This window comes from Petaurus breviceps, unplaced genomic scaffold (genome assembly GCF_028583685.1).
Source record: "Petaurus breviceps papuanus isolate PSGF00001 unplaced genomic scaffold, PetGlider_PUasm1.0 90784, whole genome shotgun sequence".
NCBI classification, from domain to species: Eukaryota; Metazoa; Chordata; class Mammalia; order Diprotodontia; family Petauridae; genus Petaurus; species Petaurus breviceps.
The window spans coordinates 2,380,716-2,393,572 of NW_027187345.1; the positions used below are offsets into that span (position 1 = coordinate 2,380,716).

Below are 12,857 nucleotides of genomic sequence, written 5' to 3' on the forward strand. Positions count from 1 at the left end.
TATTATTTCTTTCAATACTATCTGTTGTTGTTCAGGAATTCAGTAATGTACAACTTTTGTGACCCCATTTGGGGTTTTCTTAGCAAAAATACTGGTTTCCCATTTCCTTCTTCAGCTCATTTTACAGATGAGGAAACTGAGGCAAACAGGGCTAGCGGGGTCACATAGCTAGAAAGTGGACACATTTGAACTCAAGAAGATGAGTCTTCCTGAACCCAGACTCAATTCGCTTTGCCTCCTCACTACCCCCTATGTTGTACTTTCATTTAAACCTATTTTATAGTCCTCCTAGTAAGCCTGGCTTTCATGTCTCCCCACTGAAGATGTATATAATGTCAACAAGAAACAAAGATCACCCTTCCACAAGTATTTAATAGAATTTTTATCAAGATACTTAAAAACAAACAATAATCTCTCAAAAATATAGTATAGCTGGATATTCTGGCACTAGATAGGATACACAAAGAGTATACTTTGTAAAACAAAAGAAAACTGAATAGTGAGTTGAGGATACAAACATCAAGAGAAGACTAGATAATGACTTGCCAGGGTCACTGCAAAGGGATCCCTGTTCATACAAGGGTTAGCCTACGAGGCCCTCTGAAGTCCAACAAAAGACAGCCTGGCATAGTAGATAATATGCTTAACTTGGGGTTAAAATCCCATCTCTGTCACTTTCTGTAGACCATGGGCAAGTCACTGAACCTTTCAGTTTCCTTATCTTTGAAATGGACTCGATGACCTCTAAGTTCCCTTCTATCTTGATCCCATCCTAACTCAGATTCTGTGATCACACGAAAAGATACAAAGATTGTCTGTAGCTGGACATCTGAACAGAGAAGCATATAGAAAAATGAACATGCACAAAGATAGGAGAATTTTGTCAAATATTTAAAATGAAAGTTTCATCCCTTTATACCTCCTGACCCAACCTTGCAAAACACACTCAAAATAATGCCCTTGGAGTAAAAGCAGTAGCACAAAAAAGGATTAGGGTCCAATTCTTTGAAAAATGAAAATCTTTAGTTCTCAAAAGGATTCTAAAACTTTTCTTAAAGCAAAAGACCAGTGTGGAAGGACAATTTATCTTTCACCTTATCATTTACACTTAAAATCTCTTTATCCAACATTTATCTTGCATCTCCACACATCCTTCATAGTCATCATTGGAATGATCAGGTTTTAAGAGCTGCTTTCTAGCCCTAAATGCCAAAATGCAAAAGGAAGGGGCTTATCTATTGCTATTTGTAACATACTATTATTTACAGTCAGTTTAGACATATGTTACAAGGTTATAAAGAGGACAGGAGCTTGTGGTTATAAGTCTGTTAAAAATCAACATAGCTGACAAGATTTAGTCTGACTAAAAAGGAAACCAGGCATTGTTCAATCTATGCCTGCTCTTAATAGTTTCTACAATTGTTTGTGAGGTATCTTATCATCAGTAAGAGATAATAACAAAAAATACAATGATGTTGAATATTTTGCCCAGCTACTTCCCACCTATATTCTCAGGGGAGAAGGAACATGGGGAGTTTTTAGTTTGGGGTTGCTTAAATAAACAAAAGTTCACTTTATTCCTTTACCTTTAAGAGTAAAGTGAGCACCACAAAAACATTCCCACACAGGTCACTATTAATATTAGAAATAAATTTACATTTTGCACCTAGCATTGCTAAGATAAATAAAAACATCTTTCAATTTAAAAATACTGACTGTAAGTATCAAAAAGAGAAATTTAAATTCAGAAACACTTTCAGAGTATTAGAAAACTGTTCAGTTTTGTTACCCTAGGAAATGTGGAAATCCCTATAACAGTGATTCAGCAACACTATATTCTCCAGGATTTCTATAATCACCTAAGTTAAGGGACTATTTTAACACAGTCTCCTATTTGTGTACCTCCACCTACCAATTTTCTATGAATTACATGCTTGACCAAAGAAACATAAAGGCAATAGAGAAATATACCAACAAGGAGCCATAACTCTATCACTTGTAATAGAAACACACACTGACCATCATATATTACTTCTACTTCTCACACAAACTCCCTAAGGAATTAGCCATCTCTGCTGAATTGTAAAGAGAATTAATCATTCTGTTTAAACAAGGCACTCCCTAGATTAGAAGGGCTTTCTTTTCTGATGCAGAGAGTTCAGGAAAGAACTTCGGCATGTTAAGTGATGTTTGACTACATTTGAAGTATTAAAGTTTAAAATTTAACTGTCAAATTGAGTCAACTTCCACTCAGAAGAAAACAGGCATGATATGACGTTAATAACTGACAAATAAAAAATATACACTAGTTTTCTTTCACATTCTAACCATCTTGAATATATCAGAAAAAATAAAATTTAGAAAAATTTTAATGTATACATAAAGAATACCTTAAGTGTCCAGGTTGTGAAATAAATGCTACATCACCAGTATATTATACTCAACAAATCAGGAGAGTCAGCTTTTGCCAGAAGTAATTGGAAAACTGAAGCAAGTAACAATACAGGACATTTATAGATAAGAGTTTTGGGAGATAAAGTTGACAATTGTCACTCAAATCTGAAGGTAATAAATTCACGTATCTACAACGAAGTACACTATATGTGTCAGAAAGTTACACTATGTAAGTTAGAAAGTTACACTACATAAGTTAGAAAAAAAGAAAGCGAGCATAAAACTTAAAAATAATGAACATTATAGCTTATTATTATAAAGTCATTTGGGGCTGACATTCATAGTTTATAAACATAGACAAGCTGAAATTCCAAACCATTTCCTCCCAGACTTTAGCCACGAACAACCTTACCTTCACCAAAACTTCTATTTTAGCCAGTTTTTCTCATGGTTCTGTGTGTCAGGAACAATCTCACAAAGAGGCAGAGTATATCCACACATATACACACTCTTTTCTTTTCTGCCCATGGTAAGCCAGGAAACTGTGTCTAACACTTGAAAATGTTCGGCCGTTAGGAGCTAAAAACAGATCCTGTGCAATGCTGGATGTATTTTTGTCTGCAAGCTACACACCCTCATCATGTTCAATTTTTTTCCATTGGTGGAACAGGATGATGCAGACTTAACCAGAAAGTGGTTTTCCATGGACCGCTTGAAATGATTAGCCTGGACAGCGTGCCATAATGCCTCAGAGCCACCAGGGAATAATTTATGACTGGGCTGTTGTTTGACCCTGCATTCCAGAATTACCACGAAAGTTCCATAGGAAAACTATTCGAAAGTTTGCTGAATAAAGGTTTACTCACTTGAAACTAGCCTCAGTTTCTTTTTTAAGCATTCTCATAGAGAACATACACACCTAACGCCCTTTGTATGGAGCTTCAGTAAACATATATTCTCCAAAACCACAGCTGGAATGTTAGTCATGAAAACTCCTCTCTCGAGAGCAGCCCTTAAAAAATAATTTTGCAAAATGATACCATGTATAAGCAAACTCTGTGTTCATTTCAAAGTTATTTCAGTTTTAAGTTAGCTTGAGCTGCAGTGCCCTACACTGGAAGCTCTTGTTACAACTAGACAACAATTCTTCTACTTAATGAAAACAAATTAAAGCACAAATTGTTTTACAGAAACATATAATTCAGCTATTTCAGGTTTTCTGACTTTCTTCTAATTAAAACTGTTTAACTTAATAAAATCCAAAAATTAAGAATTTTTCAACCAAAGTGACTCAGTGATGACACATTGTTGCAAATATTATAACACCAAGTTTCTGAAGAATCAAAAATATGGATGAATCAAAAGGCAATGGAGAGGTACATGTTAGGTGCAAGTAGGCTATAAAGACGCTCAGCAATAACCTTACACAAAAAGTATAGTAACGGATTTTTTGTTTTGTTTTTGTGTTGCTTCTGAAATCTTACTGGAACCAAATTCTCATAGAAGAAATGCTCTCTACCACTTTAAATTAACACTTGTTTTACAACTGTCTTGATGTAGTTCTGGCCTCTGAATATGTAAACTATATCCTACTAAGCCTTCAAAATTCAAGAGTGCTCATTGTTGTGAGCTATTGCCAACATACTTGATACGTTGAGGTTTGTTTTCATTATTTAGCTTCCATCAACAAAGTCACACAAATCAAAGATCAGCTAATATGGTGAACCGAGATCTGTTCAAGTTCTCAAGGCTTCAGAGCAGACTAGAGTAGAACATTCTCAGTATTCTTCCTTAACTGACAGGGATTGCTACTTGCCCCATTCATAAAACTGGGTTCATTCCAAGATAATACTATAAGAGGACATGTGAGATAACCCCTTTCTAAAGTTAAACTCCCTAGGGAAAAAAATCCCAGAGAACTGCTTTGATTTTGGCCTCAAATAACTACTTAAAGCTCCTGAATCTCAGAGGCATACAATGCTTAATCATTTCTTCAAAAACTGCATTTGAGTATTAATATCACTACTATAAGACACATTTTAAGAGTCAAATCATCCCACAGATAAATCTGTGCCTGGCCATCCTAATTTTCCCTAACATTTTATATGTCCTGTACCCCAAATTCTCATCCTGCTTCTTTTTATTTTAAGAGATGGGGGGGGCTTGTATGGTGGGAGGTGAGAATGGGCTAGAGGTATAGGGAAAATTAAGGGGGGAAAGAATAGTAATATATCCCATATATAATGAAGAAGTTTTGAGGACTACTTTCCTAGATCCATCTACAAGGTAGAACTTGTCTTAAAAATGACAAGAAAAGGCCTAAGAAATGAGCTAATTTTGAAACAATATGTATTATTGTTTAAATGAGAGGAATCAGGATGATTCAAATGTATTTTACTTAGCATAAAAATCCCTCATTCAAGAAAACCTGACAACCATTATTAGAATCCGATGTTAGTCACTTCAGGTTTTCAAAAAAGGGCAATAGTATAAAAAAACAGTCTATCAAACATTCCTTTTAATCAACAGACAATAGCCTAATCAAATTGCTTTCCAGGAGGAAAAAAGACAAAAAGAATAAACCATTGTCAGTGAAGCAAAATTCCAAGAGATATAATATCCCATAAATGTAATAAAACTATTCTGATACACTCACACAAATGAAAGATTTAATGATAAGCAGCAAAATGTAAAAATATATTAATGGAAATGAGATCCTTATCTTATACTTAGTGATTTTTTAAAAATAGTCCAAATAGTAGGACTGCTGTAGGCTGAAAGAAGGTAAAACTCGGGAGACAATACCACAGAATACTCCCCAAATGAAAGCAAGACAATACTGGAAGGATATTAAGAACACTGACATTTCATCTGAGCAAATGATAATAGTCTCAGAAAATTTATTCTTAATGGGAAAAAAAAAACATTTTTTAAAAATTCTGTTCACAAGGGCCAAAGCCAATCAGCCTTTTTCTGAAATCAAATACTTCCAATAGATCCTCCTTTCATGTTCAAATATGATACTGTTGGAAGATTTAATTATCCATGTGCATAAGTATTATTTAAAATTCCAACACTATTGGTGCTACCATCTGTTCTGAACAGAGTACAGGTATAATCAATACTTCAGTCTACCTTATTTATGAGATCACTCTACATCTTTGTGTCTTGGACTATTCCATACCTTTGCTGGTGCTATGCTACCCGTCTTTCATCACTATATATCAACAAGATCTGCCAGTGATTAGAATCTATGATGAAAAGCTTAGAATTCTTGTCAGTCTTCAATGGTGTTTCCTCTGCCTCTGTTGTCACCATCAACTCACAGTGACTTGTCTAAAAAGATTTGCTTAGGAGTCATACTTGCCATTACTTTTCATTTCATATTTAAAATTCAATACTACTGATTTACAGTCAGGACAACTTTAATGTCAATGTGTTAGTTATAGTTTGGGGTTTAGGTACTGTCGGTAGTGGTAGCAATAGTACTAACAACAATAACAGTAATAGCTAGCATTTACAGAGTGACTTTTCCAGATTAAAAGTGCCATAAGTATACCAAAGTCTCAAATCAACCTTCTAGGGTAGGGACTATAGATACTATTAGCCCCATTTTAGGAACCAAGGTTCTGAGAGATGTTGACAAAGTCTGACTTCTGGTGTTGAGCAGCATGAAGAGAAACTTTAGTGTTTATGTTTGAGAAAACTCCAACTATCATGAGTGACATTTTATCAGTCATAACAAGTTGGACACAACTTCTGCTGTTGTATGCTTTTAGCCTATTCTAGGGCTTGTTAACATTAATCACTTATTTGACAGGCATTTATTAAATGCTGAGCATTGAACTGGGCATCAAGAATACAAATGCAAAATATAAGTCCCTGCCCTCAAGGAGCTTACAATCTATTGGGAGAAATAACATGTATACATATAAGTAAATACAAAATAAATAATCCAGTAAATACAAAGTAATTCGGGATCAAGATCAGCTGGGGGAGAATGTAGAGTGTGTGAAGTGGAGTAATGTAAAATGAGGTGGGAAACATGGGCTGGAGATAGATTTTGAAGAGAATGTTATTTGATCTTAAGAGTCAATAAGGAGCCAATGGATCTTACTAAATAGGAAATGATGTGCACTTCAGGAATATAATTCGCAATTCTATAGACTACGGATTGGGAAAGACAGGACCTAGAAGATATGTCTCTTTTTTTAAGATAATAAGGCTCTTATTCATGAGATTTTCATGTCAAAGACAGGAATGCTTAATTAAATAAAATGTCATTGTAACATGACTTGTATTATGCAGCTTTGGGGATAGATTAGATTACATGAATTCAGAGACTCCTTACAATTCTGAGATTCTCTGATTTAACCTATGTCTTGGGCTTGCCATACTTATTGCTTCATGCCTTGGTAGCACTCAGAGGTAATCTCTAATCTAACTGGTGACATGAAATCTACGGGAAAAATGGGGAGAATGATAAGGCAAGATGAATGAAATCCAGGTTAAGCCTAAACATAGAACTGTTATCACTGTGCCAATTTAGCACATCTTAATCAATGTTTGGAAGAACAGACAATTATTTTCTATATCTCAGAAGGATTAAACAAGAGTAAATATACTTAAAATAAAGCAGGAAATTATAGGATCATAGATTTATAATTGGAAGTGATGTTGGAGGTCATCTAGTTTAGTTCTTTCATTTTTATGGATGACGAAACTGAGACCAAGAGAGATTAAGTTATTAGCCCAAAATCACACAGAGCCAAAATGTGAATATAATAGCTCCTCCAATATTCAATCCAACACTCTTTCCACTGCATAATAAGATGGAGATATTTTTACAGTCAAGATGAAAAAACACTAAAATAAGATACCAAAGGAAGCTATCAAGATAAAATTCCCTAAAAAATATTCATGAATAAAATATACAACACCAATCCTAAATGACTAGTTTAACCTCCCCAAATATGAGAGAATGGATCAAATTATTTTCCCAGATTCCTTACTGTAATGTTAATGGAACTGAAGATTCTCCTCACCCTTTAATAGGTCTCATGTGGAGCCCATTAAGAGAAACTTGCTTAGGGGAAGAGACTTATTTGTAGGAAGGCTTTCACACCTTTTGCTAATTTCTTTTTTTTTTTTTTTTGCTTTTTGGAGGGCAACTGGAGTTAAATAACTTGCCCAAGGTCACACGGCTAGGTTGTGTGTTTGTGTGTGTGTGTGTGTGTGTGTGTGTGTGTGTGTGTGTGAAGTGTCTGAGGCTGGATCTGAACTCAGGTCCTCCTGACTCTGGGGCTGGCACTCTACTCACTGCGTCACCTAGCCGCCCCTTGCTAATTTCTTATTAGCCACTGAGTCATGATGGTTGGGATGCCTTCTGGCTCTGAGAAGTATATATATACACACACACACACACACACACACATACTGTGAGATGGTATTTTGCTTTGGGGGCTCCCTTATGAAAAGGATCTTGTGATTCCCTGGTCAAGATTCTGAGTGGCCATACATTCAGAGCTCCCTGACTGCTCAGATGTAAAGGCTCTCTCAATCCAGGGATGTATGTAAACTGTGTAGCTGATTCAGACAGTCAGAGCCCTTTCCATTGGTCTTTTTTATTTCTTTGCTTGGATTTTCTCTGTTTGTATTTTCTCTGAAGTTCAGGGTGCTGACGTTTCTCCTGAACGAATGGATTAATTAAAAAAAGATTGTTGACACCTTAAACACCCATCTTTCCTAGTAAAGCAGATCTAAGAACCTGTGCTAGTAGACATCCTGGGTGTGCCAGTGTGGTTGCTGCTTTACTTAGAGATCTATTACATGCTGAAGATAACCAAAAGGACTCTAGTTTTTGGTATAAAACATATGAACTTAAAATAAAATGAAATAGATGACAAAAATAAGAATAGTCATGCCATGATCCAGTTCAGAGTCCAACCTCCCACCAAGTGCAGGAATCAGTATTACAATATATCCAACAAGTGGCATGTGCTCCTTTAATACCACTGGTAACAGGGAGCTTACTCCATCAGCTGGTATAAGTTTATTTTTTTTACATCTCCATTAGAAAGTTGTTATATTGAATTAAAAACCTGTAACTTTATAACTCCTTTCCACTAGTCATGGTTCTGCACTCAAGAGTAACATAGACCCCATCTGCAACATCTAAATATCTAAAACCAGTTAATAGGCTATCCCCAATCTACTCAACCTCTACTCCCCCCCAAAAAAAGTCTCCTCCTTCCCAGACTAAGTATTCTCTCCCTTCAACTTGCTAACATGACCTAGTTTCTTGGTTCCTCACCATCCTGGTTTGTGTTTGTCTGGATGTCCTAATGGAGTAATAAAAATAGTGCTGGACAGAAGTAAAAAGAGACATAGGTTCAAATTCCACCTCTGAGACTTACTAGTTGTGCCACCATGGGTCATTTAATTTCTGTAAGTCTCATTTTCCCCATCTGTAAAATTCAATTCAACAAACACCTGTTAAGTGACTACTTTGCATAAGACACTGTGTGCTAGACTCTGGTAACACAAAGAGAAAAAACTAAACCAGGTACTTGCCCTTGAATCTGTAGTCACCAGCTTATGGGGTTATTGTGAAGATCAGATGAAATTATATATTTCAGCATTTTGCAAACCTCAAAGTACCATATAATGTCAGCTATTAATAATATTATTACTCCAATTCGCCAACATCACTTTTAAAACTTGGCACCCAGAACTGAAAACAATACTCAAAATTTGTTCTGATCACAGTGCAAAATACAGTACAATTATCACATTCCTTGTTTTGGAAATTATTATATATTCACATACATACATATATTACACACAAACCCAGAAGGAAGGGCATGTGGTTTCACCGTCATGGGGAACACAGTGTGAGAGAACTCCTTCTGCCTCAGGTTAAGTCCTGAGGAATTGCCTGAGGCATTCAAAGGGAAAGTAACTTGGCTAAGTTGACAGATCAAGGGTCCCAGGCAGGTTTTGAACAGAGGCTTTCCTGACTCGAAACCCAGCAGTCTTTCCACTCTGCCACTCTTTGTTGACACACTGAGGACATCATTCCTCCCTCCACCAACTTCACATACATACGTAAAACTTACACAATAATAGCGTCTCTCTAGAACATATGGGTTCAGGGTTCTCTAACTTGATACTTGAGATCAAAGTCTCTTTTTATGCCTGGTTTTAGATTTTTTTTCACTAGTTGAGTTAGTTGAGATCTAACCTGTGCAAAAATAAATATAATTAATATAATAAGTGTAATTAATTATTCCTTCAGGTTATCTATAGAACCTCCTTTGGGTTATTTTAATTCATATAGCCCATGTGCTGAGATGGCATAATGGAAAGAGTACCAGATTTGGAGATGGAAGATCCATATTCAAATTTTTCCATTACTTGGTAGCTGTGTGACCTTGTACAAGGCACTTTAATCTTTCTAAGTCCCAATTTCCTCATATTTAAAACTAGTATAAAACAATTTGCATTACTACCACCACTAGATTGCTATAAGGGCAAAAAAAGACAATATAGAATGTATAAAAAAATTTGTGATCATAAAACATCATATAAATGTGAGCCATTAATGTTATTACCTATAAAGCCTCACCAGAGTGAGAACAAGAGGTGATTAATATCATATCATAGCATATCATTAACAGAAACTTCAGTGCAAAATAGAAGTACATACAAGTTTTAAAAAGCAGACTGATCCTTTCAAATATCCTGAGAGTAAAGCTGAGGGTCAGTTATTTCATACATAATCCCAGTCTTTAAAATATAGAGATTAATGCTTGCTCACAGATAGGTAGTAGCAAGCAATATTAGGCACTTATGAGAAGAGTCACAGCTGCTAATGCCTTCCTGGGAAACTTTCTTCTATTTCTTGCCATCACAAGGAAGATGGCAAGAGAAGTGAATGAAATTCAGTGGGAGTTATTTAGGATCAAAAGGAGAATCATTTTCTGATCTCCAATACTAAGATTCGTCACTACAATAATAGTTTGGTTTCTCTTTAGTGTTTTTTTTAAATTTTCTTATCAATTTAGTTGTGCAAATTATTTTCTTTGTTTATTTCATTCTACACTCATTTATTTAAAGCTTCCTGTATTTCTTGCAATTCTTCATATTTTTCATTTCTTTCTGTATAGTAATATTCCATTCCACTCATCTAACAGTTTGTTCAGCCATTCCCCAATCAGTGGGGACCTACTTTGTTTCCAATACTTTTATTATCACAAAAAGTGCATCACTGACCCTTTTCTGTCTTTGACATCCTCAGAATAGATTCCTAGTAAAAGGATTATCACATCAAAAGGCACTAGAAGCTTAGTGAATTTTGCTTCATAACTTCAAAATCTGTTTTCCAGAAAGGATGGATCAATTCACAGCTTGGTCAACAATTTATCAATGTGCCTGTCACCATACAGCCTCTCCAACACTATTTCAATTATTTATCATTCTTTGCCAATTTGACAGGGGCAGGGTTAAATTTCAAAGTTGTTTAAATTTTAAATTCTCTTAATAACATAAATCACTCTGCTTTGCAATTTTTCTTTTGAAATGCTGATTCCCAATATTTAATCACTTATCCACTACAGAGTGACTCTTGGTTTTATATGCCACCATCAATGCCCTACATAGCCCTGATATCATATTTTTTCAAAGATATTCAAAGGAAATGTTTCCCTCACTCAACAATTTATCTTAATAGTCTGGTGAACTGATTTTTTAAATTGGAAAACCTTGTTAATTTTATATAACAGAAATTGTCTATTTTGTCTTTTGTGATCTTTGGAATCTCTAGTTTGGTTATAAAAGCTACTCTTAACCATAATTATGAAAACTATCTTCTTCCATTTTCTATTTTTAAAGTAATGCAAAAAATTTCATATTTAGGCCATGTATATTTTTGGAGTTTATTGTAAATTTATGGTTATTATTGATAGTTGTTTGTGTATATAATCCTGGGGAAAAAAAAGAAAGAAAAAACTGTCCTATATGTAATATAAAATAACGAGTTTGGTTAAGAATAATTGGGTCTGGGGCGGCTAGGTGGCGCAGTGAGTGAAGTGCCAGCCCTGGAGTCAGGAGGACCCAAGTTTGGTTCCGGCCTCAGACACTTAACACACACAAAAAACTAGTCATGTAACCCTGGTCAAGTTACTTAACCCCAATTGCCTTCCAAAAGGCAAAAAAAAAAAAAAAAAGAATAATTGGGTCTAGGGGCGGCTAGGTGGCACAGTGAATAGAGCACCAGCCTTGGAGTCAGGAGGATTTGAGTTCAAATCCGGCCTCAGACACTTAACACAAAAACTAGCCATGTGACCTTGGGCAAGTCACTTAACCCCAATTGTCCTATCTCTCCCCCTCCAAAACAAACAAACAAATAAAGAATAATTGGGTCTGTTTAAAAAAGAAAAACTCATCAAAAGCATATAACCAATGCTAAGAAAATACACAATTGAGGTCATAGACCCTTTTCTAAGCATGTGTTTTATTATGTACTCAACACTGTGGACCTTATTAAACAGTCAAATGATGTATGTAGATATAGATGTGTACATGTGTAAACACACACAAAGAGAAATTACATAAAATTTATCTGTATACACATACACATGTGTATATGTGTGTTCTGTGTATAAAATGGCCTCAAATGTTGGCCTCCCAAACTTTTGAGAGTGATATTTCAATGTACCTAAATCCCCTCAGTTTATCTCCACTTATAATTATAATTAGAAATGAAACTCTTTCTACTCTGAAAAAGAGTTCTGGTTTGATTCTGGAAGGTTTAAATGTTCACTGTCAGTCTTTGGCAACTGAAAGTCTTGAATTTAAAACTTGCCATGATGGATCCTCTCCACTTAAGGTCCCACTTGGAATTCCTAGAGCATTTTCCACATTTGATGGGATCACATGGCACACATCAAATTTAAGTGAATTTGTAAAAAGCTACTTAGAAAAGAGGAGAAGGATTTGAAGTCTCTTTCTCTACAGTAACTTCAATTATCTGCACTCAGAGAGGGTGGGAAGGAGATGGGTCTGACTTTTTAACTCATATCATTTGCACAAACATCAGTTAACAAAGCTTATTTGGGGATAAAGTAATTAAGGGACTAAATACTGACTAATATGGTATATACTCGTTAAGCTTTTGAAACATATGGATAGGCTCAACCTTACCCAAAGAGGAAGTGCAGAAGAATACTGATTAATCATCCATTCATCCAGAATATATCTCTTGAAAAGGTGGCAGGTGATCAAGTGACACAGTTCTGGGAAAGAAAGAAAACAAAAGGACGGAGGGAGGGAGGGAAGGAAGGAAGGAAGGAAGGAAGGAAGGAAGGAAGGAAGGAAGGAAGGAAGGAAGGAAGGAAGGAAGGAAGGAAGGAAGGAAGGAAAGAAGGAAAGAAGGAAAGAAGGAAAGAAGGAAGGAAGGGAGG

At 35.6% G+C, this 12,857-nt stretch overlaps 1 protein-coding gene across 11 annotated transcripts in view; it reads right to left on the bottom strand.

Moving 5' to 3' along the window:
• Positions 1 to 12,857, bottom strand: part of TIAM2 (TIAM Rac1 associated GEF 2) — a 310,489-nt gene that overhangs the window by 181,061 nt on the left and 116,571 nt on the right. For 6 of the 11 annotated variants that reach the window (XM_069069619.1, XM_069069613.1, XM_069069609.1 and 3 more), the window contains one exon: positions 12,598 to 12,689. The exons of 4 other annotated variants lie outside the window; for them this stretch is intronic. The gene's annotated coding sequence lies outside the window, so the exon portion shown is untranslated. Of the gene's footprint in view, positions 1 to 2,806; positions 3,046 to 12,597; positions 12,690 to 12,857 lie in introns of those variants that run through there. One more of the 11 variants, XM_069069615.1, reaches the window with a different exon arrangement.